Below are 26,043 nucleotides of genomic sequence, written 5' to 3' on the forward strand. Positions count from 1 at the left end.
CCATCACCCATTACAATTATTTTTAAAAATGGAATATTTTCATTATGTTTGAGTAGAGAAACACAGGTGGAAATAGTCAAGAAGGGTTTCTGCTACTTATTTGGAACCCAACCATCAAGGCAATTAATATAACCAAGCTGGTTCAAATGATTTTCAGTGCTTGATTTGGATATTTTCAGTATGTCAGCTATCTCTTGTAGGGTATGGTGTTGACTGTTCTCAATTTGATCACTATCAACTTCAAATGATTTACCCTACCATGCAGCATTGTCCAGTGAGAAATCGCTAGCATGAAACTTTACGAACTGATTTTGACATGTTCGATTCATCACAGTACCTTCACTATACACTGCATAAATCATTTTTTGTGTGTGTTTCAGTTATTTTTACCATTCTTGAACTAATAAAGTATAATGCATCAAAAATTTTTTTTCTTTCATCTTCAATATTAAAATGACTATACAAAAATTCACCAATTCTGTTTTTTTTCTTTTTAATGCACACTGATATGACAGCTATCACAGTACAACCTTACAAAATTGTTTTGAATGAAGTTAAAGACAGTTAAGTGCTTACATGTCAGTAAGGTTATGCTCAAAATCCTTCAAGATATGCTTCAGCAGTATGTGTACTGAAAACTTCCAGAACTACCAGCTGGACTTAGGAAAGGCAGAGGACTCAGCCACCGGCAGCTGTGCAGCACTGGCGTGGTTGCTGCACGGTGCTGGGGCAACTTTGAGGAGACACCCCACATCCAAGATGTTAGGAAGGGGCAAAATCGCATTTGGAATCAAATCCCACACCCACCAGAGATGCTCAGAGGGCGCAAACATACCTTGTGTGCTCCAGGACCCAAAGACCCCACAGAGACTGAGGCAGAACTGTGTCTGAGCATCCCCTGTGGAGGTACAGGTCAGCAGGTGACTGATGCAGTGGCAGGAGCTCTGGGTTCAGTAGACCTGGGGATGGAATAAACCCTCATAGAAGAGATTGCTATTCACCCCATCATAGAGCCACCAGAACATACACAGGACTGGGGAAACAGACTCTTGGAGGGCATAAACAGAACCTTGTGTACACCAGGACCCAGGAGAAAGGAGCAGTGACCCTACAGGAGACTGACCCAGACTTCCCCATGAGAGTCCAGGAGTCCATGATGGAGGTGTGGGTCGGCAGTGGCCTGCTGCAGGGTTAGGGGGACTGAGTATACCAGCGCCTGCATGGGACCTTTGAAGGAGGTCGCCATTATCTTCATTACCTCCACCATAGTTTGGTCTCAGGTCAAATAACAGGGAGTTTGCTCAAACTCAGGTCCATTGAGTCAGTGATGACAACCAATCATCTCATCCTTTGTGCTCTCCTTCTTCATCTTGATCCAACTCCAGGAGACAGTGAAGGGCACCCTTCAAAAGAAAATTGGATTAAAGATTTACTGAGCATGGCCCCTCCTATCAGAACAAGACCCAGTTTCCCCCTCAGTCAGTCTCTCCCATCAGGAACCTTCCATAAGCCTCTTATCCTTCTCCATCAGGCTGAAAAACACAATCACAGAAAACTAACCAATGTGATCACATGTACCACAGCCTTGTCAATGAAATTAAGAGTCATGCTGGGAAGGGCCATCCAAAACGGACATGTCATGGGGAGAGTAATGACAAAATGTGGTCCACTGGAGAAGGGAATGGGAAACCACTTCTTGCCTTGAGAACCAGATGAACAGTATGAAAAGGCAAAAAGATAGGACACAGAAAGATGAACTCCCCAGGTCAGTAGGTGCCCAATATGCTACTGGAGATCAGTGGCGAAATAACTGCAGATAGATTGAAGAGACAGAGCCAAAGGAAAAATAATACCCAGTTGTGCATGTGACTGGTGATGGAAGTAAAGTTCGATGCTGTAAAGAGCAATGTTGCATAGGAACCTGGAATGTTAGGTCCATAAATCAAGGCAAATTGGAAGAGGCCAAATAGGAGATGGCAAGAGTGAACATTGACATTTTAGGAATGAGAAGACTAAAATGGACTGGAATAGATGAATTTAACTCAGGTGACCATTATATCTACTATTATGGGCAAGAATCCCTGAGAAGAGATTTTCTAACAAAGGTGCAATAGTCAATGCTATGATTTTTCCAGTATTCATGTACAGATGTGAGAGTTGGACTGTAAAGAAGGCTAAGTGTCAAAGAATTGATACTTTTGAATTGTAGTGTTGGAGAAGACGTCTGAGAGTCCCTCGGATTGCAAGGAGATCAAACCAATCAATCCTAAAGGAAATCAACCCTGGGTATTCATTGGAAGGGCTGATGCTAGAGCTCTAATACTTTGGCTACCTAGTATGAAGACAGGACTTATTGGAAAAGACCCTGATGCTGACAAAGATTGAAGGGAAAAGGAGAAGGGGGTGGCAAAGGATAAGATGGTTATATAGCATAACCAACTCAATGGACATGTTGTTCAGTTGCTGAGTCATGTTTGACTCTTTGTGACCTCGTGAAGTACAGCACGCCAGGCTTCTTTGTCTTTCACTGTCTCCTGGAGTTTGCTCAAACTCAGGTCCATTGAGTCAGTGATGACATCCAATCATCTCATCCTTTGCGCTCTCCTTCTTCATCTTGATCCAACTCTAGGAGACAGTGAAGGACAGAGGAGTCTGGCATGCTGCAGTCCATGAGGTCGCAAAGACATGATTTGGTGTCTGAACAACAAGAATAACAATAAAACACTACTAGAACAATCTTAAAGAAAATACAGAACAAATTTTTGACCAACCCAATACATACACACACAAATTTATATGCATATTTATACACATATGTGTATGCATTTTAAATATATAATTTATTTATTTTAATTGGAGGCTAATTACTTAATAATATTGCAGTGGTTTTGCCATCTATTGACATGGATCTGCCATGGGTGTACATGTGTTCCCCATGCTGAACCCCCATCTCACCTCCCTCCCCATCCCATCCCTCTGGGTTATCCCAGTGCACCAGCTCCGAGCATCCTGTATCATGCATCCAACCTGGACTGGTGATCTGTTTCACATATGATAATATACATGTCTCAATGCCATTCTCCCAAATCATCCCACCCTCACCCTCTCCCACAGAGTCCAAAAGACTGTTCTATACATCTGTATCTCTTTTGCTGTCTCACATATAGGGTTATCATTACCAGCTTTCTAGATTCCATATATATGCATTAGTATACTGTATTGGTGTTTTTCTTTATGGCTTACTTCACTCTGTATAATAGGCTCCAGTTTCATCCACCTCATTAGAATTGATTCAAATATATTCTTTTTAATGGCTGAGTAATATTCCATGGTGTATATGTACCACAGCTTCCTTATCCATTCATCTGCTGATGGGCATCTAGGTTGCTTCCATGTCCTGTGTGTACGCATTTTTAATTATGTATTTGGATTGAAATAATGACCAAAAGCATTGGATGAGAGAAAGCAGATTATAAAATGCAGTCACTTTTCATTCCATGAGAAAGTTGTAAACTGGTCATGATTTGACTTTAAAAACAGCATTTTTATAGTCTTCATATAGAAATGGAAATTCCAAACTCAGGATTAGAACAATTGTTATACTGAAGGTTATACTCACCAAGAGTGTTAACTCTGCCAAATTCTGAGCTAAATGACTTCTGTGTATTACCTTATTAACTCTTTTTAACATTCCTATGTAGTTGGTATTGTTATTTCATTGTGTTGATTTAAAGAAAATATAGGCCAAGAGAGGTCAATTACATTGTATAAGATATTTAATATATTACTAGGACTTAGTGAAACTGGGAATTAATCCAGGTTTCCTCTTCAGTCTCTGTTTTTAAACACAGAAAAGCTTACAAGAGATGGGTTAAGGACACCCAAACTGCTGCATCGTGGAGGGCATTTTCCAACTTATTATAGCCCTTTTTTGAATAAAGTATTAGAGCAATGTTTCTAAATCTCTATTTAATTATCTCCCTACCCACCCTTTTAAGGAAAATTCTTCCCACTTGTGTCCCCATGAAATATTCACTTAACAATATTCTATATTTCTGAATATGTACTGAACATATTATATTTCTGAACTTTATATAAAATAGTAGATTATTGTTCATTCCCAAGAACCAATTTAAATTGCTGTTGATAATGCTTTAGAGTAAGTAATCTAGGTAGTGATAGAAAATAATCTTGTAATTTATATTTATATAGCCCAGAGTAATAAAAATATTTAATCTTTATTTTATCATTCTCTTTTTAACTGTAACTGAAGATTTTTCTGGTGTTTATAAACTGTAAACAAAATAATCCATATACAGACTTTAGCTTAATTAATTTTAAACAAATTTATTGAATATTTGTTACTTTGATTCATTATAACCATGTTAAAAAATAAATACTATTAAATTGACTTAGGTAGATGTTACTGTTCAACTCTGAAAATTACCTAAAGTGAAGGCATACTTTTATTAGCAGATTTTCATGTATTAGCAGAAAAGAAAATAAAAGTAAAAATAAAAATCATATAAAACAATCATTACTAGCTAAGCAAAGTTTATTTTAAAAAATAAAGCACATGCATACATTCAAGTTTTGCTATATGAAAGCAGATTTTTTTTTTAATATTGGCTTGCTTGACATTCATGTATTTTCTTTCCATGTATTTACTGCTATTGATTTGCTGGATTTGGCCCCTAAAAGTTTACATTACTTTCTCTTTTATTACTCTCTTTAATTCATCCCTCAATTGCATTATCATCACTTCACTTTAATACTCCTAAGTGAAACTGAAGTCTCTCAGTCGTGTCCGACTCTTTGCAACCCCATGGACTGTAGCCTACCACGCTCCTCCGTCCATGGGATTTTCCAGGCAAGAGTACTGGAGTGGGCTGCCATTTCCTTCTCCAGAGGATCTTCCCGACCCAGCGATCAAACCTGGGTCTCCCGCATTGTAGGCAGACTCTTTACCGTCTGAGCCACCAGGGAAGTCCGAATACTCTTAAGAGCCTCAGAAATCATTATCATTTTTAGCCTCAGAATTTAAACTATTTAAAATTCAGGTGTAGCTCCTGAATGTAGGGAATGGATAGTAGATGGGAAATCCCAATAGCTGATGCTCAGACATGAGTTTGAGACAACTCATAGCTTTTGAGGTTAAACTGCTTTATCCCTTCCTAGTCTGATGATTCTAAAAAGTCTATTTAACCTCTCTCCACCTCAGATTTATATTGTGATAAACATGTTTACCTACTACTACTGTCACTAATAGTAATGATTAATAATAATAGTGGCTAACTTTCATGAGACAGTCACACACTGTTAACTACCAGATGCTGTATATTCATTTAATCAAACCAGGAATTCCTGAGATATGCAATGTGAGTATCTTATTTTACAGATGAGGCCAAAGCAAAGAAAATATCATCATTTTGAAAGGAATGGCAGAGTTCTAAAATAACAGGTCGAGACCGAACACAGTCTTGAGTTAAGAGCCCATGATTTTAACTGCTAAACCTCTTATACTTGACTATTTTGGGTATTGTTCAGCCTCTAAATCATGTCTGACTCTTTATGACTCCATGGACTGTAGCACTCCAGGCTCCTCTGTTCTCCACTATCCCCCAGAGTTTGTTCAAATTCATGTCATTGAGTCAGTGATGCTATTTAACCATCTTATCCTCTGCCACCCTATTCTCCTTTTGCCTTCTATCTTTCCCAGAACCAGGGTCTTTTCCAGTGAGTTGGCTCTTCACATCAGGTGGCCAAAGTATTGGAGTTTCAACTTCAGCATCTGTCCTTCCAGTGAATAATCAGGGTTGATTTCCTTTAGGACTGCCTGGCTTGATCTCCTAGCAGTCCAAGAGATGCTCAAGTGTCTTCTCCAGTATCACAGTTCAAAAGCATCAGATGTTCAGCACTCAGCCTTCTTTATGGTCCAACTCTCACATGTGTGCCTGACTACTGGAAAAACCAAAGCATGGTCTATGTGGACCTTTATCAGCAAAGTGATGTCTCTGCTTTTTAATATGCTGTCTAGGTTTGTCATAGCTTTCCTTCCAAGTAGCAAGCATCTTAATTTCATAGCTGTGGTCACCATCTACAGTGATTTTGGAGCATCCCCCCAAAATAATCTTGTCACTGCTTCCACTTTTTCCCTTTCTATTTGCCATGAAGTGATGGGACCAGATGCCATGATGATAGCTTTTTGTTGTTGTTGTTGTTGTTTTTGTGTGTGCGTGAGTTTCAAGCCAACTTTTTCGCTCTCTTCTTTCACCGTCATCAAGAGGGTCTTTAGTTCCTCTTTACTTTCTGCTAGGAGAGAGGTAAGGTGGTCTGGTATTCCCATGTCTTTAAGAATTTCCCACAGTTTGTTGTTATCCACATAGTCAAAGACTTTCACGTAGTCAATGAAACAGAAGTAGTTGTTTTTCTGGAATTTCCTTGCTTTCTCCATGATTCAATGAATCTTGGCAATTTGATCCTTGGTTCCTCTGCCTCTTCAAAACCCAGTTTGTACATTTGGAAGTTCTTGGTTCAGGTATTGCTGAAGCCTAGCTTGAAGGATTTTGAGCATAACCCTGATAGTATATGAAATGAACACAATTGTATAGTAGGTTGAATATTCTTTTGCTGTGCGCTTCTTTATGATTGGAATGAAAACACACTTTGTCCAGTCCTGTGACTACTGTTGAGTTTTCCAAATTTTCCGGCATATTGAGTGCAGCCTTTTAACAGCGTTTTCTTTTAGGATTTGAAATAGCTCCACCTCCTACAGCCCACTTGACTTCACACTTGAGAATGACTGACTCTAGGTGAGTGATCACACCACTGTGGTTACCCCAGTCATTAAGACCTTTTTTGGACAGTTCTGCGATGCTTGCATCTCTTTTTAATCTTTTCTGCTTCTGTTAGTTCTTTACATTTTCTGTCCTTTGTTGGGCCCACTCTTGCACGAAATATTCCCTCAGTATCTCTAATTTTCTTGAAGAGATATCTAATCCTTCTATTGTTTCTATTGTTTTCTATTGTTTTCCTTTATTTCTTTGCATTATTCATTTAAAAAGGTGTTCTTATCCCTCTATCCTATTCTCTGGGACTCTGCATTCAGTTGGGTATATTTTTTCCTTTCTCCCTTGCCTTTCTCTTTTCTTCTTTTCTCAGCTATATGTATAGCCTCCTCAGGCAACCAATGTTCCTTCTTTCATTTCTTTTGCTTTGGGATGGTTTTGATCATGCCTCCTGTGCAATGTTATGAACCCCCACCCATAGTTCCTCAGGCACTCTGTCTACTGAATCTAATCCCTTGAATCTATTCATCACCTCCACTGTATAATCAGAAGGGATTTGATTTAGATCATATCTGAGTGGCCTAGTTTTGTGTGTGTGTGTGTGTGTGTGTTTTCCTACTTTGTTCAATTTAGGGCTAAATTTTGTAATAAGGAGCTCATGATCTGAGCCACAGTCAGCTCCAAGTCTTTCTTTCTTCTTTTTTTTTTTTTTTTCTGATTGAATAGTACTCCTCCATCTTTGCCTTCAAAGAAAATAATCAATTTGATTTCAGTATTGATGGACATCTTGTGATGTCCATGTGTAAAGCCATCTCTTGGGTCGTTGGAAAAGGGTATTTGCTATGACCAGTGTGTTCTCTTGACAAAACTCTGTTAGCCTTTCCCTGCTTCATTTTGTCCTCCACGTCCAAATTTACTTATTATTCTGAGTATTTCTTGACTCCTTCCCCTATGATAAAAAGGTCATCTTTTTATGGTGTTAGTTCTAGAAGGTCTGGTAGGTCTTCACAGAACTGGTCAACTTTAGCTTCTTCAGCATCAGGATTTAAGGCATAGACTTGGATTCCTGAGCTGTTGATTGGTTTTCTTTGGAAACGACACAAGATCATTTTGTCATTTTTGAGATTGTTCCCAAGAACTGCATTTTGTCTTTTTTTTTTTTTTTTTGACAGTGAGGACTGCTCCATTTCTTCTATGGGATTTTTGTCCGTGTTAGTAGATAATGGTCACTTGAATTAAACCTGTTCATTCCCATCCATTTTTACTGATTCCCAAGATGTCAGTGTTCAATCTTGCCATCTCTTGCTTGACTATGTCCAATTAACCTTGATTCATGGACTTAACATTCCAGGTTCCTATGCAGTGTTGTTCTTTATAGCACCATTCTTTATTATCACCACCAGACACATCCATAGATGATTGCTGTTTCTGCTTTGACCCAGACACTTCATTTTTACTGGAGCTATTTAATAATTTCCTTCTGCTCTTCCCCCGTAGCATATTGGACACATTCTGACCTGGGGAGGGAGTGGTGGTGGGACTCAACTTCAGGTGTCATATCTCTTTCACATTTCACACTTTTCATCTTTTCACTTTTCAGCCAGTGGGGTTTTCCAGGCAAGAATACTGGAGAGGGTTGCTACTTCCTTCTCCAGTGGACCATGTTTTGTCAGAACTATTCACTATGACTCATCTTGGGTGGTCCTGCACATCATGGCTCATAGCTTCACTGAGTTATATAAGCCCCCTCACCACAACAAGGCTGTGACACAGAAAGGGGAAATTTACATTGGATTTGATGTTCCCTAAAGTTCCCCAAACTCATCTACTTTCTGGTCCTTTGATTTTTCATTATGCTATCCAGACTTTTTTGGGCACAACAGAGTATCTTCATGTATTTAATAATGACAAAAGCTAAGGCTTTCTTTCAGTGAGTACATGGAGTTTAAGGTCAACAAAATCACTGCAGATGGTGATTTCAGCCATGACATTAAAAGACACTTACTTCTTGGAAGGAAAGTTATGATCAACCTAGACAGCATGTTAAAAAGCAGAGACATTACTCTGTCAACAAAGTCCTTCTAGTCAAGGCAATGGTTTTTCCAGTGGTCATGTATGGATGTGAGAGTTGGACTGTGAAGAAAGCTGAGCACAGAAGAATTGATGCTTTTCAACTGTGGTGTTCGAGAAGACTCTTGAGAGTCCTTTGGACTGCAAGGAGATCCAGTTGGTCCATCTTAAAGGAGATCAGTCCTGGGTGTTCATTGGAAGGACTGATGCTGAAGCTGAAACTCCAATACTTTGACCACCTCATGCGAAGAGTTGACTCATTGGAAAAGACCCTGATGCTGGGAGGGATTGGGGGCAGGAAGAGAAGGGGATGACAGAGGATGAGATAGCTGGATGGCACCACCGCCTCGATGGGCATAAGTTTGAGTAAACTCCAGGAGCTGGTGATGGACAGGGAGGCCTGGTGTGCTGCGGTTCATGGGGTCGCAAAGAGTCGGACACGACTGAGCAACTGAACTGACTGAACTGACTGCCAGGACCACGGGGAGGTCACACAGTGGCTACTTTTAAAAAGTCCTTTTTAGCGCCGTCTACTTTCCTACATATGTTTCTCATGTCATTGATCCAACAATAGTTAGTCATTAGCTAACACCAAAAATTCAAATGGAGATAGAGATAAATATAGCCACCAAGACAGCATAAATGCGCAGAGAAAGATAGAGAGAAAGATACAAACAAACAAATAAAAAAACCTACTGTAAAGAAAAGAACCCATTACAAGGGGTACAGAAATAGGAAACAGCCATTGCATTTCTGCAGATAAGAACTTACAAGGATATTCATTTTGGACAGATATTCCAAATGTTGGAATGAACAGAATATTGGATATTCATTAAAAGTCTTGTTGTAATTGGTTACTTCTAAGTATGTATATTCCTCATCATATCTTATTCATGGCTGAAAAGTTAATCTAATCATTTAAAGAGCCCACTGGCTTCCAACACTTTATATAAATAGATTTGTGTCTTTTTCTGAAGTAACTTGAATCTACTACTTGATTTGATAACAGGAAGACTCCATGGTCTCTGCCTTCTCAGAATTCCTGGTCTAAAATATATTCCTTTGATATAAGAGAATCATAAACAGGCATAAAGCATCTTTTCTGTGTCTATAAAAGAAGCTGAGCATTACTGGATTAATAAAGTAGATTTATTGAGTGGCTACCATATTCTCTGCTCTCTGCAGAATGAAATATCAAGAGTTTTCTGGGGGAATGCTATAAAGCATTCTTTGCCTTTAGAGGAATCCTGCTCTTTCTGGCTAAGTTTACTCTTTGCATATGGCATATACTTCAAAAGTGTGGGCTGAACCTTTTGTACTAAGCTGAGACAAAGCCAGAACACAATGCATTTGGGTTTGTGTGAACTTCTTTGATCCTGCCTCTTCACTGAGAAGTTTCACTGGAATGAGCTACTCTAATTCCTAGTCCTTCAAACTAACCACAGAAGATAACCACTCACAACAGATACTGACTTCCCATGCATAAGGATTCATTTTATGTGCAAAACATTTCATTGCATTCCAGTCACAGCTCACTGGTTGTTATTCTGGAAAGCATCTGTTTGAACACTAATCGGAGTTTCTTTAACAAGATGCATTAGGTATCTTTTCTTGGGTTTTGCAAGTTTCTTAGAGAAGAGAATACAAAATTTGAAATATTTGTGTATCATTATCAATGATATCATCAGGTATGCAAGACAGTAAGGTCTATGGTAGGGGTCTATTTTCCTCTGAGATTAATAGACATTTTATGGAGGGGTATAAATTTCTCAGAAGGTATTCTTTTGAATACCTAGAGAAGGATCTTTGGTTAGACAAGTTTGGGAAATAATACACACTGCATATCTCTCTAGAAATTTTCAAACATGACAGCATATTAAAGGTTTTAAAGAATTCTGTTTTAAGACAATTTCTTAGCTAATTTTAATACTTATTCTTTTTTTTTTTTTCTTTCTTGTGACATGTCATACCAGCTAAAAGAATTAGTGCTTCACAGAACTCTGGGACATGAGGACATCATGGGAACAAGTGGGACTGGGGATTATGAGAACACCTTCTCCTCTAAAGTCAACTCTGGGGCCTCAGGCTCAGTTTTACCTCTTAGACTTTGTTTACTTATCTGCAAATTCGGCAAAAGTATTTACCATTTCAGATGATATGGAATTTTCAGAAAGAGCAATTGTTAAACAGCTGTGAAAGCACATTAAAGTTTAAGAGCAATGTATACATGTCAATTACTTTTATGGCTCCTGATCTTGGCTTCAGCACACTTCTAAATGTATCATTGAAGTTTCTCCTGTTGTTTGTAACCTTCATCCTCACAGCAAAACATTTACAAGAACAATGGTTTACAGCTGAGTAGGTCCTGCAGACTCTATTTATGTAAGTTAGTCAGGATCTTTTCTGCTTTTGCAAAACTTAGATTGGTACTGATGTAAATAAATCCAGAAGTATATATTGAAGGAACAGTTCAGATAAACATGATTTACCCCCAGGTGGTGATGATTGAGTTCAGTGCAGCTATTTTATTATGCTGATCTTGGTGAAATAATTTACTTCCTTTAATTATGTAGCCATCTTGTATGTGACTTTTACAATATACACTTCTGATAGCTGGAGGAAGAGAACAAGTTCTAGCCATATCAAGAGTTAAGATATTCAGGCAGTATATTTCTCCATCTATTTGTGTCCTCTTTGATTTATTTCACCAGTGTTTGCTAGTGTTTTATATATAGGTCTTTTGTTTCTTTAGGTAGATATATTCCTAAGTATTTTATTCTTTTCATTGCAATGGTGAATTGAATTGTTTCCTTAATTTCTCTTTCTGTTTTCTCATTGTTAGTGTATAGGAATGCAAGGGATTTCTGTGTGTTGATTTTATATCCTGCAACTTTACTATATTCATTGATTAGCTCTAGTGTTTTCTGGTGGAGTCGTTAGGGTTTTCTATGTAGAGGATCATGTCATCTGCAAACAGTGACAGTTTTACTTCTTCTTTTCCAATCTGAGTTCCTTTTATTTCTTTTTCTGCTCTTATTGCTTTGGCCAAAACTCTCAATACTGTGTTGAATAGTAGTAGTGAGAGTGGGCACACTTGTCTTGTTCCTGACTTTAGGGGAAATGCTCTCAATTTTTCACCATTGAGGATAATGTTTGCTGGGGGTTCTGGAAATAGAATTCCCATATGACCCAGCAATCCCACCCCTGGGCATACACACCGAGGAAACCAGAATTGAAAGAGACACGTGTACTCCAATGTTCATCGCAGCACTGTTTGTAATAGCCAGGACATGGAAGCAACCTAGATGTCAATCAGCAGACAAATGGATAAGAAAGCTGTGGTACATATACACAATGGAGTCTTACTCAGCCATTATAAAGAATACATTTGAATCAGTTCTAATGAGGTGGATGAAACTGGAGCCTATTATACAGAGTGAAGTAAGTCAGAAAGAAAAATACCAATACAGTATACTAACGCATATATATGGAATTTAGAAAGATGGTAACGACAACCCTACATGTGAGACAGAAAAAGAGACACACAGTCTTTTGGACTCTGTGGGAGAGGGTGAGGGTGGGATGATTTGGGAGAATGACATTGGAACATGTATATTATCGTATGTGAAATGAATCGCCAGTCCAGGTTTGATGGCGACAGGGTGCTCGGGGCTGGTGCACTGGGATGACCCAGAGGGATAGGATGGAGAGGGTGGTGGGAGGGGGGGTTCAGGATGGGGAACACATGTACACCCATGGCGGATCCATGTCAATGTATGGCAAAACCTCTACAATATTGTAAATTAATTAGCATCCAATTAAAATAAATAAATTTATATTAAAAAATATTTTCAGGCAACTATATTGAGTCAATTGACACATAGGACTGTAAAAAGAAAAATAGTAGCACATTGACTTGTTTTCTTAAGAGATTTCCTTAAATGTGCATAATGATTCATGTTACCTGATAGGTTGGTATTGTAAGGCCCACATTTCAAATTGCTATGCCTGTTATTGGGTAAAGTTATCAACAGATGGATAGTGGTGACTGATTACTATAAGATAACTTGGATTCCCACAGGTCAATCAACTCATAGAGATAATAATAAACATTTTTAGTTAGCTAATCTTTCCTTCAATCAAAACAGCAGTAATAAACATAGCTTTGGCTAAAAAGCATGAACATTTGCTAGATAATGTGTTAATGCAAATAATAAAACATCTAAATCATTGTATGTATGTGTGTATATTCTATTCCCTCACTAGTCATGAACAATTCTCAAATACTACTTTGACTGATTAAATTGTCTCCCTTAAAATTTGTAAAATTTGGGTTTATGCTACCCAGGCCTCTGGAAAGCCCAATTTAGAAATCTCTCTCTCTCTCTTTTATTTTATTTTATTTTTTCAGATAAAACAACAACAACAACAACGTCTCTGAAAGTGACCTAGATCTTTTGGAGACCAGGTCTTTTAAAACGGCTGGTTTGAGAAATTTTTGGCCCTGAACACTTTTTCTTTTGGAGGTCTTACCACTTATCCTACTAAACATCCACATCAAACACCACATTTATTCCAGTCCAGATGTATTAATTGCTGATGGGTGGAAGTTATGCTATGTTTTATAGATGTCATGAAACATTTATAATACCAATTTTTGTGCTTTCATTTTGGATTTATATTTATTGTTTTAGTTCTCAAGGGCCATTTTTATAGGCTCTTAGAAACCTCATAGATTTTAGACATTGTACGCAGAGAACCTGAAGCATAAGATCCTTTGTTTCACACAGCTATTCACATTTACCTAAATAATGAATCCATGCCGCCCAGCCATCCTTCCCTCTGCCCTCCTTTCCCACCCTTAGCCACTTTGTTTAGCAAAATACATCTCTGCATAGGGCCAAACTTAAGCCCCATTCATAATGGCACTCTTAATGATTTTCTTCCATTTCTGTAATTCACATCTGAGGATGTGCAACTGAATTGTAATCCAGTATCATACTTGTCCTTAGTTGTGTTCTAGGTGATGTTCTTGTTTTCACCATTATTCTATCAAGGAAATTTTAATTTCATTTTATTTTTTCTTCCTGCATAGATGGACACATGCTCCAGTGTTGGTGAATAGTTTAGAGTACTATTTTGGATTGAAAAATCTCATCTGATGTGTCCTGCAGGAACAGTCACTGCAGTGTATGTCCCAGGAATGCATGGGGCCATGCTGGTCACCACTGTACCTAGGTGCCTTCCTTCTTGCCACACAACCTAGGGGACAAGTGTTCAGGGGAATTCTGTACAAGGCTCCATGTCTCACTTAGTTGTCCATAATCTTCCCTCTCCTAATCTAGGGGGTGTAAGAACTAGGACACAACAGCTTACTACACAGCTGAGTAAAGGGAGATTACGGACCACTTGAGGAGTATGCTTGCTTCCCATTTGACTGGCATCACAACAGCTGTTGTCGTGGTAAATACTAGTCTCCTCTCTCCAGCTTCCAGTGGCCCAAGGTTGACCTGGAGCTGTTTCTCTTCCATACAGGCCTGAGAGCCCACATCTGCCAATGGTCTCAACTCCCTCTGCAGTATTTTAGCAAAGCTGACGGCAATGCCAAGCCTGGACAGCACAGAACCCATTTTACTCTTCCTAGAGCATTCTGTTTTGACCCATGCTAAACTATTAGAAAGCAAAAGTCTTAGGTTCATTTTAAAGCTAGCAATTTCTGGATTTTGCAAACAGCCATCTCTGGGACTTCCCCAGGAATTGGAATGAAATTGAACAATATTCCAGATAATAATTCCTGACTATAAGCCTTTATGTATCTCTTCACATCATACTTTCTCTTGGACTCCTACACACATGCATGAACATGTGTATGTGCACACATGCATATTACATATTCACACAGTATACCAAAAACATATGTACATGCCACATGTTCCATATAAGCACATGCCACACAGACTACACAAGCCAGCATATGAGAAGCACATGCACTCCCCACATATACAATAACACAGCTTCTGCTTCAGTACTAGATCTGGAATATGAAGAATGTTACTGTAAGGGCTGCTTATATGTAGAGGGTAACCAACATGCAAGAGTTATAACATGAATTCTAGGTATATTTAAAAAAACAAACAAACAGCCCCAAATCCCATATATTTGTGTTGGTATATTACCTTAGAGATTGTAAAGTCATGTATACAGTATCATGTAAAACTTGAAAACTACTCTGTAAGATATTTTCAATTTATAGACAAGAAAAGAAAATTCATGCATGGTTAGTGACTTGTCCCAGCTCTGAGTGAAATCTATTAGATATCCAGATTGCCAAACCACATCTCCTGCACCTATTTCAGTTCTATTTCCATTTTGCCTTTGGTAATAATATGAAGTTGGCAAATACAGAGCCTTGGTACTCCTACTCTGCCTTGACTTTACTGTCCTCTCTTGCCTTCCACAGAGATTCTTTTCTCAGGTTGCATTCAAGATCTCTCACTCTGAAAGCCAGGGGAAGTGGGTAAACTCATCATGTGGAAGGACAAGGAAATGATAACCTGCAGTGTGTTTCTGGTCCCAAGAGCTCCAACCATGTAGGCTCTTATGCAGTTTCCCTAAAATGCTGAAAGACTGTAAACTTTTCCCAGTGCTCTTTCTTTTATTCTCATGTTTCCCCTGCAGGTTTACTCTTTTTTTGGGGGGACTCAGCTCAAAGTGCACTTCTCAAATGAGTTTTCTTTCACCCTACAACCCAGTTCAGATATGTCAGTTACTCCCTACTCTAGGAATTTTCTTCTTAGTTCAAAGTATTCTTCAGCATTCTGCATTAACTTGTTTTCTGAATGTTTGGTACAACTGGTATGCATTCTCCAGAAGAATAAGGACCACAGCTGGTTTTAGTGGTGGTTGTTATAGCAACTCCCAGCAAAATGCCAGATCAATTGTAAGATTTCAAAGAATATTTTTGAATAAGTGAATTAGTGGATCAATAATGTAGCTCCTGACTTTTTCACTGGCTCCAGTTCTTTTATCTATTTTTCCAATAGCCTGTGCTTAGAAGAGACATTCTTTCATGGGTTTCAGTGAATTAAATGATGAATCTGGCCCACAGCTTCATGAAAAAAATTTTAATCACTTTTATGGGTTAAACATGGCTATGAACAACAATGGAAATTCCATGTGGCCAATGTGTCAGGGATTTATTTTAGGAGAGGGAAAGATTACACATGCTGGTGACTCAGGAGAGACAATGAAGGAGATAGCAGAAGATGGATATCTCAATATTTGAGGTCATCCACCACACTCCCTTTTTCTTGGAGAAGGTGTTTTTCTATAAATTTAATTGTGTGATTCTGACAGGATTTAAATCTCAATGGCCCTGGCATTCACTTCTGCCCAATGATTTATGCCTGACCATTCATGCTGTCTTACTCAGTTATCAGAGTGAGCTTTTCAGTGCCCTTTTATGGACATTTTCAAAGTTTAGAACTGGAAGATCAGAGGCCTTACTTTGACAGTCAAAGAGTTGAAAGGAGGTGAAGCTGGAAGTCCTAGACTCTGTGGACTAAAAAATGCTTTCTGTAATAAGAGATAATTCCTATACACTAACAATGAGAAAACAGAAAGAGAAATTAAGGAAACAATACCATTCACAATTGCAACAAAAAGAATAAAATACTTAGGAGTATATCTACCTAAAGAAACAAAAGACCTATACATAGAAAACTATAAAACACTGATGAAAGAAATCAAAGAGGACACAAACAGATGGAGAAACATACCGTGTTCATGGATTGGAAGAATCAATATTGTCAAAATGGCTATTCTACCCAAAGCAATCTATAGATTCAATGCAATCCCTATCAAGCTACCAACGGTATTCTTCACAGAACTAGACCAAAGAATTTCACAATTTGTATGGAAATACAAAAAACCTCGAATAGCCAAAGCAATCTTAAGAAAGAAGAATGGAACTGGAGGAATCAACCTGCCTGACTTCAGGCTCTACTACAAAGCCACAATCATCAAGGCAGTATGGTACTGGCACAAAGACAGAAATATAGATCAATGGAACAGAATAGAAAGCCCAGAGATAAATCCACACACCTATGGACACCTTATCTTCAACAAAGGAGGCAAGAATATACAATGGAAAAAAGACATCCTCTTTAACCAGTGGTGCTGGGAAAACTGGTCAACCGCTTGTAAAAGAATGAAACTAGAACACTTTCTAACACCATACACAAAAATAAACTCAAAATGGATTAAAGATCTAAATGTAAGGCCAGAAACTATAGAACTCCTAGAGGAGAACGTAGGCAAAACACTCTGCAATATAAATCACAACAAGGTCTTCTATGACCCACCTCCCAGAATATTGGAAATAAAAGCAAAAATAAACAAATGGGACCTAATTAAACTTAAAGCTTTTGCACAACAAAGAAAACTATAAGCAAGGTGCAAAGACAGCCTTCAGAATGGGAGAAAATAATAGCAAATGAAGAAACAGACAAAGGATTAATCTCAAAAATATATAAGTAACTCCTGCAGCTCAATTCCAGGAAAATAAATGACCCAATCAAAAAATGCACCATAGATCTAAACAGAAATTTCTCCAAAGAAGACATACAGATGACTAACAAACACATGAAAAGATGCTCAACATCACTCATTATCAGAGAAATGCAAATCAAAACCTCAATGAGGTACCATTACACGCCAGTCAGAATGGCTGCTATCCAAAAGTCTACAAGCAATAAATGCTGGAGAGGGTGTGGAGAAAAGGAAACCCTCTTACACTGTTGGTGAGAATGAAAACTAGTACAGCCGCTATGGAGAACAGTGTGGAGATTCCTTAAAAAACTGGAAATAGAACTGCCATATGACCCAACAATCCAACTCCTAGGCATACACACCAAGGAAACCAGATCTGAAAGAGACACATGCACCCCAATGTTCATCGCAGCACTATTTATAATAGCCAGGACATGGAACCAACCGAGATGTCCATCAGCAGATGAATGGATAAGAAAGCTGTGGTACCTATACACAATGGAATATTACTCAGCCATTAAAAAGAATACATTTGAACCAGTTCTAATAAGATGGATAAAGCTGGAGCCCATTATACACAGTGAAGTAAGCCGGAAAGAGATAGACACCAATACAGTATACTAACACATATATATGGAATTTAGAAAGATGGTAATGATAACCCTATATGCAAGACAGAAAAAGAGACACAGATGTATAGAACAGACTTTTGGACTCTATGAGAGAAGGCGAGGGTGGGATGATCTGAGAGAACAGCATTGAAATATGTATATTATCAAGTGTGAAACAGATCGCCAGTCCAGGTTGGGTGCATGAGACAAGTGCTCGGGGCTGGTGCACTGGGATGACCCAGAGGGATGGGATGGGGAGGGACGTGGGAGGGGGGTTCAGGGTGGGGAACACATGTAAACCCATGACTGCTTCAAGTCAATGTATGGCAAAAACCACTACAATATTGTAAAGTAATTAGCCTCCAACTAATAAAAATTATTGGGGAAAAAAAAATTAACCTAGGTTAGACATAAGGTGGGTGAGGGGTGGATCAGAGAAAGAAAGAATGATCATGGGAGTAATGGAATGTGATGGTACAATCTGAGTTGGTGGATCCAGGGAGCCTGAGACTAATTTAATCTGCTCTTCAGACATAACTAAAAGTCCTTTGCTGTTTGTTTGCCTTCACCGAAGCTTGTTGCAGTAGTGTATCTGTTACTTTATCAGTTCAGTCACTCAGTCATGTCCAGCTCTTTGTGACCCCATGGACTGTAGCACTCTAGGCTTCCCAGTCCTTCACTATCTCCCTGAGTTTGCTCAAACTCATGTGCATTGGATCAGTGATGCCATACAACCTTTTCAACCTCTGTCCCCCACTTCTCTTCCTGCCTTCAATCATTATCAGCATCAGGATCTTTTCCAATGAGTTGGTCATTTGCATCAACCAAATGATGGCCAAAATATGGGAGCTTCAACTTCAGTATCAGTTCTTCCAATGAATGCTCAGGACTGATTCCCTTCAGGATTGAATGGTTGGATCTCTTTGCTGTCCAAGGGACTCTCAAGAGTCTTTTCCAATACCACAGTTCAAAAGCATCAATTCTTTCATGCTCAGCTTTCTTTATAGTCCAGCTCTCACACCCATACATGACTCCTGGAAAAATCATAGGTTTGACTAGATGGACCTTTGGTGGTAAAGTAATGTCTCTGCTTTTTAATATGTTGTCCAGGTTGATCATAGCTTTTCTTCCAAGGAGCAAGCACCTTTTAATTTCATGGCTGCAGTCACCATCTACAGTATCTTGGAACCCCTCAAAATAAAGTCTCTCATTGTTTTCATTTTTTCCCCATCTATTTGACATGAAGTGATGGAACCAGATGCCATGATCTTTGTTTTCTGAATGTTGTGTTTTAAGCAAATTTTTTCACTCTCCTCTTTAACTTTCATCAAAAGGCTCTTTAGTTATTCTTCGATTTCTGCCATAAGGGTGGTGTCATTTGGGTATTTAAGGTTATTGATATTTCTTCCAGCAATCTTGATTCAAGCTTGTGCTTCATCCAGTACAGCATTTCACATGATGTACTCTGCATATAAGTTAAAGAAGCAGGGTGACAATATACAGTCTTGATGTACTCCTTTCATGATTTGGAACCAGTCTGTTGTTCCACGTCCAGTTTTAACTATTGCCTCCTGACCTGCATACAGATTTCTCAGGAGGCAGCTCAGGTGGTCTGGTATTCCCATCTCTTTAAGAATTTTCCACAGTTTGTTTTGATCCACACAGTCAAAGGCTTTGGTGTAATCAATAAAGTAAAGGTAGATGTTTTTCTGTAACTCTCTTGCATTTTTGAAAATCCAGCAGATGTCGGTAATTTGGTCTCTGGTTCCTCTGCCTTTTCTAAATCCAGCTTGAACATCTGGATGTTCAAGACCATCCCCAAGAAAAAGAAATATGAAAAGGCAAAGTGGTTGTCTCATGACTTCTTATAAATAGCTGAGAAAAGGAGTGAATGGCAAAGGAGAAAAGGAAAGATATACCCATTTGAATGCAGAGTTCCAAAGAATAGCAAGGAGAGATAAGAAAGCCTTTCTCAGTGAAGAATGCAAAGAAATAGAGGAAAATAATAGAATGTGAAGGACTAGAGATCTCTTCAAGAAAATCAGACATACCAAGGGAATATTTCATGCAAAGATGAGCACTATAAAGGACAGAAATGGTATGGACCTAAGAGAAGCAGAAGATATTAAGAAGAGATGGCAAGAATACACAGAAGAACTATACCAAAAAGATCTTCATGACCCAGATAATCACAATGGTGTGATCACTCAGCTAGAGCCAGACATTCTGAAATGTGAAGTCAAGCATCACTACAAACAAAGCTATTGGAGGTAATGGAATTCCAGTTGAGTTATTTCAAATCCTAAAAGATGATGCTGTGCAAGTGCTGCTCAATAGGCTGGAGATCTGGAAAACTCAGCCATGGCCACAGGACTGGAAAAGGTCAGTTTTCATTTCAATCCCAAAGAAAGGCAATGCCAAAGAATGCTCAAACAACCACACAATTGCCCTCATCTCACACACTGGTAAAGTAATGCTCAAAATTCTCCAAGCCAGGCTTCAACAGTATGTGAACCATGAACTTTCAGATGTTCAAGCTGGATTTAGAAAAGACAGAGGAATCAGAGATATGTTTCTTTTTTTATTTTTTATTTTTTTTTTCTGTTTTATTTATTTATTTTTTTATTATTATTATTTTTTTTTTCCAGTGGGTTTTGTCGTACATTGATATGAATCAGCCATGGATTTACATGTATTCCCAATCCCGATCCCCCCTCCCACCTCCCTCTCCACCCGATTCCTCTGGGTCTTCCCAGTGCACCAGGCCGGAGCACTTGTCTCATGCATCCCACCTGGGCAGATATGTTTCTTATAACTGAATAATAAAACTGTTGAGGTATTTATCAATTGAATCATTAGGTGAAAGTTTTATAGGCAGGATAAAAGAAACAAAGACATTGAAGCTAAACAAAACAAAAACATGGTGTGTTTAGGAAACAGAATCGAGTTCAAGATCACAGTCCCCAAGGAGTAATTCTACTTATCTCATCACTTAATTGTAATTATTATCCTGCAAGTGTATGTCTTCCACTTGGGTCTCAGTAGCTCTTGGAATGATGTTTTGAGTATATGAGGAACTTAATATACGACTGCTGAATGGATGGATTCTGGAAATAAGTAAAGCAATAATTAGGTAAATGTTGGTTTATAAGACTATTTTTTCCCATTCTGGTTTATGAGAGCTAGAATGGAAAAAGTAACAGCAAAAAATATAAAGTATTTATAATCAAACAGATATGAATTTATATACCTCCCCCTTAATTCACTAGTTTTTTTAAACTTGGACAGTTTCATTTGTCTCTTCTATAAAATGAGCACAATAAAATCTGGACTCAAAGGGTTGAGTCTAGTGTGTGTTTTATGAGATAATCTATATAAAATGCTTCTAGAAATGTCTGGCTTGAAATAGATATTCAAGAAAAGTCAGTTGCCATTCTAGAATTCATGAGAAGTCGTCTTCCTACTCCATTTGACAAATCTGTTAGATGATTACCATGCCTCTGCTTAAACATACTGAGCCCTGGGTTGACCCCTGCTTCCTGTTTCATATTTGAGGTGCCTTGTCCTATCTTCATTAAAATAATTTTTCATCCTTTTAACATTTTCCCATTGTTTCTACTTCTTCTGTAAATAACTGGAACGAACATTTTTGATGATAGTTCTATGTTTCATTTTTTCATAAAACCAAAACATTACAAATATGTTAAATGTTTTATTTTAATCTGGATACAGTGTATAAGTTTTTGCTATAAATAAAAAGGAAAAAAAAAATCAGTTAGCTCCATCACTCCTCTGCAAACTCATTTTTTTTTTTTTTCCTTCAAAGTTTCATTTTATATTTTGGACTTATATACTGAAATTCAGCAACTTTTCTGAAAAAATTCAAAGTTCTTACAATGGGTTATGAAAGAGCTCCATGATCTGAGCTCCCTGTTGCCTCTCTCTCTCACCACACTCTCCCTCACTCACCCCACTTTAATCCCACTGGCCTCTTGTTCCTTCTCTTGTTTAATCTCAGCTTTCCACTTAGGGTTCTCCTGACAATCCTTTAATGTGTAACCCGCAGCCTTTTCTCTTCCTTCTTGCTCACTTTTGCCATTTGTTTTCCACTGAATGGTTCAACTCCACATGCTATATAGATCCTGCAGTAAATTTATTTTAACAATCTGTTTCCTTTTGCTAGAATATCAGCTCTTCATGGTGGGACACTAGATCTTTTCTGTTCACTGATGTATCCTAAGAATCTAAGATAGTGCCTGCTTGTAAGAGGCTCTTAATAAGTGCTCACTGAATGAACAAATGAATGAAAGCATACACATATGAAAAGAGAAAGAAGAAAGAGATAATCAATGTTCCATCCCAGGAGCAGTTCATTGCCCAACTGGCAAGCCCATAGAACCATAAAAAGGAGAGAACAGAATGGGATACTTCAGAAAGCAGGAGACTTGAGCAGTTGAAGAATCAGGCTTGAACTTGATAGGCAGGAGGAGAAGCATAGTCAGCAGGAAAGAATGCACTATTTATGAGGTTTTCCCCATGAAAGTGTCAACAATGCCTCCACTCCCAAACCTGGTCACTACTGGTTAGAACCATCAGTCACAGGAATTGACGGAGGTGCCTCCTTTTCTATTTCATAATTGACACATTTTGACCAGATGTTTGTCTGGATTGGTAGTTTTAGAGATGTCCAAGGAAAATAACTAGAGATATTTGTTGGAAAGACAAACGATTCCAGACTTTGCAGTCTGACTACTCCACTTATTTGTCCCACATTCTTCATTACTGCATAGCACTTGCTTTGATCTCATGTGTGTGACTCGAGTTGCTCCAATAAGATTTTTATTCTGAAAGTTGCTGAGGATTATTTTATTATTCTCTCTTCTCCACTAAAGATCCTAGAATGTTGTTAAGGAATAGAAGCAGCTTCAAGGATAGAGCTGCCCAGATAGCAATAATAGATAATTTGTAAAAGCAAGATTTATTTATCATATTTATTACATGGTGTGTCACAGAGTGTTTATTTGAAAAGTCATCTAATATAAGAACACTTTATAGAAATAAATATTTCTAGGGCACAGATGGGCAAAAAATCCCCAATGAACATTCCACAAAAGGAGCAGTTTATGTATCTTACCCTCCTCTGTATAAAGGAGGCACATGGCGCAGACTGGGAACTCCCAGCCTGTAAACCAAGCCAGCCTCCCTGTTGTCTGACAGCAACTGATCTCTGTTGGGCACCGAGGACAAGTCCTTTCAGCTGCTCTTTCTGTTTCTCTTAATTGCTCTGATCTTTAAAAGAAAAAAATAATAAGCCTTAAGAGACCTGTACCTTGGGTTCAGTACTGAATGAAACTTAGAAGGGCGATGGCAGCAGTCAGATTAATTGACTATTGTTGGCCAAAAAGTGTTTTAGAAAAATATCTGCCATTCTTGTCAGTTTTATCCTCAACCAACTTGGAAGCCTCAACCATCTACTTAAAAAAAAAAAAAAAATGCTGGGTACCTTAATAAGAACGTAAATGCAGGAAGTGAATGTATCACTTACCATTTCTCATGCCTAATTATCCAGAAACTTCTAGGACCGTAACTCCTGTTTGCTTCAGGAAGTCACGGTGTGGTTTCAGGCTTCCCAGCTCAGAGGCTGACTGAGCAGGAAAGCGCCCTTGTTCTCTGCTGCTTCTTTTCTCGGGTTTTCTCTCTTCTTTTTCAGTTTCATTTTCTCTTTTATGTATTATGCCTTTTTACCACTCAGTCCTCATTTTTTTCCCCAAGATACGTGTGTGTGTGTGTGCACGTGTGCACGCATGCCTGTCTGGATTCTGTAGTAACTGAGCAATTTAAGTTTAATAGAATTTCAAACTTGCCTTTGGAGATAGGAGCAGTTTTCCTGGGCAAAGCGGAAGAAATATAGCCTTAATGAAGCAGAGAGATAGTGCCAGTGAGGAATAAGTTGGTTCAATTTACAAATTTCCTATATATATGTGTGTGTATACACACACACACACACACACACACATATATATCCAAATTTGTCCCCAAGATGGTTTTCATAAAGGTCATATAACCTCATCACTGACAAAACAAAAGCAGAACAGAACAAAATTTCTCAAAATAACAAAATCATTGAAATATTTCTCAGGTTGAGTTTCATTTTATTCATAGGAAGCGTTCATGTGGATTTTCAACAGAGGGAAATGGGCTCTGATATTAGTCCGTTTTTACAACTCACTTTATAAGAGTTTCAATTTAACAGCTGCTTAAATAAACCAGTGTTTGATGCAATAACAAAGGTGAGATTGTTGTGGGAGAGAGAAAAGGGGGAAACGCAAAAATCCATGAGAAATTATAAAGGCCCTCGTGAAAATGAGCTGCAATGTTTAGAAATATTATAATGGATGCTTGGCCCCAATATATAGCAGAGACTTAGTGATATTTGTTGATTGAATCAAAGGAAGGGAAGAGGAAAGAAAGGAATAAAGGAAGGAAATAGGGAGAGAGGGAGGGAGGGTGAAAAGGTAGAGGAGGAAAGAAGGGAGAGGAAGGGAGGGAAAAAAATCTGCTTTCAGTCCTGTGAGCTGTTTCCATATATGAAGTAAATTATTATGTTGCTTCTGAGAAAAAGCAAAAAAGCACAGCCTTCAAGAGTAGTTTTTAAGTAAGAGACTCCTGAAACTCCAGACTACTGTAATCTTCCAGAGTTCTTTATCACAAAACAAACACCTCAGCATCAGACCCACTAGTTGTAAAATTAGGCCCCAGCTGGAGACTAAGCAAGGGGTCAAAAATGAGGCTCATTACATTACAGAAGGATCTGGAATAAGACAATGCACATTTCTTTCCCAATGGAGGACCCCATGGTCCTGAGGGCAGGGAAGAGTACCCTGGAAGGACACTGACTCTGGAGTTCACTGAGTCTGAATTCAAAATCTGTTAGTGACATACTTCACACCCTTGATTTCAAATGTCCATGTTCTGTGAGAGTGACTTTGCTGTCCTCTCCCCAACATATCATTCCACGTTCTCAAAGGGACGTGTGTGTCATTTATGTGTCTGATGGACACCAGCCTCCCCTGAGTGCACTCACCTCAGGGGGTTCTCTGTTGTTTTCAGGTCCACTTGCCCCTGGAAGGAGGGTGTGCCCCACTCTGCTCTCAAGCATAAGCTGGGAAGGGGGGCTATAGGCATCCACCTGTGCCAGCAACTGTGCAGGGCAAACCAGCGTTTTGTTAGTCGAGTCCAGCCCATTTTGACTGCAAATCCAGAAGATAATCTCCAATCCCAATTTTATGGTCTTCACTGTGATTTATTGCTAAGGTCTTGGTTGAATGACTCATTTCTTCTAAAAGAAAAAGAAGGTATTTTAAATGATAAGAGGTTGTTGTGAAGAAAAAAAAAATGACAATGGTTATAAAATGCCTAATTCAGTGTCAGACACATCACATATCCTTTATAAGTGGCAGCTGATCCTTCTTTGCAGTTCCAACCATGAATCTTTTGTAGTAAGTATCCAATAAATGTGTGTTAATTCACTAGTGTCAAGTATGGAGCTCAAGAATAAATCAGGTAGAAAAGCAAGATTTTTAAAAGTGTCCTTCTAATATTAATTACTTTTTTATATTACTTACTCCCCACTAACCCCACAAACCTGAAGCAATATAAAAAAAGCAAAGTGTTAATTTAGACAGTTTTTGGTGACATTGATTAATGCAGAAAGATATTACTCACTAATTACAGACAGAACCCCCTCATTTGAACTCAATAACAGTTTTAATTAAAATTCTTAGTCTCCCAAAGCATAGCTCCCTTAACCTGGTTTAATTATTTTGTAGGTCTTGCCTATGACCTTGCATTAATTTTCATGGTGCTAAACATGTTTCTTTATTTGCCTGGCTATGTGCTATTATAGGGGAAATTCATATTTTACCTAAAATCAACATTAACCAAAGATGCTAGCTGATTAATTGGGCTTAGAGATGTATCACACATGCACTTAAAATGCAAATAAATGGTGGACTTTAATGGAG

At 38.4% G+C, this 26,043-nt stretch overlaps 1 pseudogene; it reads right to left on the reverse strand.

Annotated features, from left to right (window-relative positions):
- Positions 1-25,264, reverse strand: part of LOC133047606 (histone-lysine N-methyltransferase SETMAR-like) — a 112,230-nt pseudogene extending 86,966 nt beyond the window's left edge.
- Between the last annotated feature and the right edge of the window lie 779 nt (positions 25,265-26,043).

The sequence above is a fragment of the Dama dama genome, chromosome 27 (genome assembly GCF_033118175.1).
Source record: "Dama dama isolate Ldn47 chromosome 27, ASM3311817v1, whole genome shotgun sequence".
In the NCBI taxonomy this organism is placed as follows: Eukaryota; Metazoa; Chordata; class Mammalia; order Artiodactyla; family Cervidae; genus Dama; species Dama dama.